We start from the raw sequence: 2,409 nt of genomic DNA, 5'->3' as shown, positions 1-2,409 counted from the left end.
AGACAACGTACCTCATACCCATGCACCACCCGTCTGTCAGTGCAGGCTTGCTTGCTGTTACCATGTTGAACAGGTTTCCATGGAGTTTACAGATTAAGATGAAAGAAAGGCCTGGAGATCTATTTCCAAATATCAGCCAAGGGAAACCCTATGGATCAAAATGTTCTTGTCTTGTTGTGTATGGGGTCACCGTGGGATGGGGGCTGACCAGAACTATCAGAACTATATATTTTATATATATATATATATATATTCAAAGAGAAAAATTAATAAGACATCTTTTTTAATTTTTTTCTTTTTCTGCTTCATTGATAAAACACAAGTCTTAGATTGACAAATATAAACCAGTACAAAAGTGTAGCCTATTCATGATGTGTAATTAGTTCACAGTCCGTTTAAGTGAAGAGTAAAAATATCTCAGTCTACATAGCAATAGCAAATCAATAAAAACTGCCTCTGTACAAGCTTCAACATTCATCTGGCATCTTTCAAGTGATCCGGCGTAAGCCCAGACCTCACAGCCTGCTGGCATCACTGCTGGTGATCTGCGCTGTCTACAATTCCAGTACGGCAGCCGGAAGATCCTCTTGCCTTCTGAGCACAGTCAAAAACAAAGAATTTACAAAATGCCTTGTTCCCAACTGTAAACTAAAAAACCGCCTCACTGCCTTTTGGGACAAATCTCTAATCAGAATTCGATCAATGCTTTTAGGATTTTCAGTTTCACCACCAGCTCACTGTGATTTGCTAATGCTTTGATTTTCCTAACACACACTCCAGATTCTTTGATTTTCTTAACACACACTCCAGATTCTCTGAATAAGAAAAAAAAAAGTGAACTTCTGCTGAATTCTTTCCTAGATGATGCAAACCCTTCATTTTTTATGTTGTCTTTTATAATCTCAAATATGGGAATGATATTAAGAAGAATCTCTCTTACAGTACTTTACTGCCAAGCAGCTCTCTTGCCATGGCTGAATTTTCAGTGAAGTCTATAATTAGTCTCATAATCTGTATCTTGGTGGAATGATTTCCCAGGAAAAACGAAGCCTGGAAAAGAACAGGAAAGCAAATGTTGGTAGTGATTAGTCACCGTCCTGTTGGTTAACAGTCTTAGCCCAGCCATCTGCAGAGCTGAATCCAAAAACACATCTTACTCTTGCCCTGACTTTCAGCAATCACACTCAAGTTACGAAGGCATCGTAAGCCTTTTCCTTGATAATGGGGTCTTCTGTTTTTATCGTTTCTGCAAAAATTGAGACATTACCCAATCACGAATGGCATTTTGGTTAAATGTATCTGCTGCATTGTTACCCAGAGTGACCGAAACTACTTCTTGAATAAAATTATCATTTGATCTCTCCAGGATGTTACGGACCTTTTGAAGGTCTGTAGCACCCAGACTATCATCAATTTTATAGGGAAAGTTGAACTTAACCCTGCCGGCAGGCCACATGGCAGCCAGAGGCCTAGTGCTTCTCACTTTTGGATTTTTCCTCAGGTTTTCCACATGCTCTGCCCCCAGTCCTACCTCTGGTCGGGTGGCAGCCTCCACCCCTGCCTCCCAGGCAGGGTAAAACTCAGTGCAAGTCTCCTGCTCCCAGAGCGGACACCCACCACACCCCCTCTGCCTATCTTTGCACGTGCCTGTTCTTTTATGGTGCTGAAAAGAGCCTTGGCCTTAGCCTCTAGGCCACTCCTACTCTGGGGCCCTGAATGGACCTCTGCCTTTACATCTCGACCACTCTTGGCTCCCAAGCTCTCCTCAGCCTTGGCCACTGAGTCAGCCTCAACTCCAGCTGCAGCCACCACCTCTGGCTTAGCCAGAGTTCTTAGTCTCCACCCCAGGCTCTATCCCATCAGTAGTCTCCTGGTCATGGTCCCAGAGTTTCCCACTCTCATCTCTGCCCCAGGTCAGTCTGTATACACAGTAGCAAGCACCAGCCCCATCATCTCCCAGCAGCCAGGTGGCCCATGTGTGGCCCATGGTACAGCTGGGAAGAACCTCTGAGCCCAGTTAACAGGCAGACTGGGCTTGTCAGCCAGTGGTTGATCAGTAGCCGATGGTTGGTCTTCTGTCCTTCTCCCTCCTCTTCTCTTTATAAGCCTCATTGTGACTAGCCTGCCTTGAGCCATTAAGCTTTTGACTGCTAACGAAAAGGTGGGCAGTTCAAACCCACCAGCCACTACTCGGAAACCCTATGGGGCAGTTCTACTCGCTCCTATAGAGTCATTATGAGTCGGAATTGACTCAATGGCGACAGATCTGTGGGTTTTTTGCAAGCAAAATTATGCCCCTATATGCATATAGAGGAGCAGTGGTTAGGCGCTTGGCTGCTAACAGTAAGGTTGGTGGTTCAGACCCACCAGCCACTCTGCAGTGGCTGTCCGCTTCCGTAAAGCTGACAG

The 2,409-nt window shown here is 45.0% G+C and overlaps 1 pseudogene; it reads right to left on the bottom strand.

Moving 5' to 3' along the window:
• Positions 1-214: 214 nt before the first annotated feature.
• Positions 215-2,081, bottom strand: LOC100660523 (armadillo repeat-containing X-linked protein 1-like; annotated as a pseudogene).
• Between the last annotated feature and the right edge of the window lie 328 nt (positions 2,082-2,409).

Source organism: Loxodonta africana, chromosome 9, assembly GCF_030014295.1.
Source record: "Loxodonta africana isolate mLoxAfr1 chromosome 9, mLoxAfr1.hap2, whole genome shotgun sequence".
NCBI classification, from domain to species: Eukaryota; Metazoa; Chordata; class Mammalia; order Proboscidea; family Elephantidae; genus Loxodonta; species Loxodonta africana.
The sequence above is the reverse complement of the archived record's forward strand: the minus strand, read 5'-3'. Positions and strand labels throughout refer to the sequence as shown.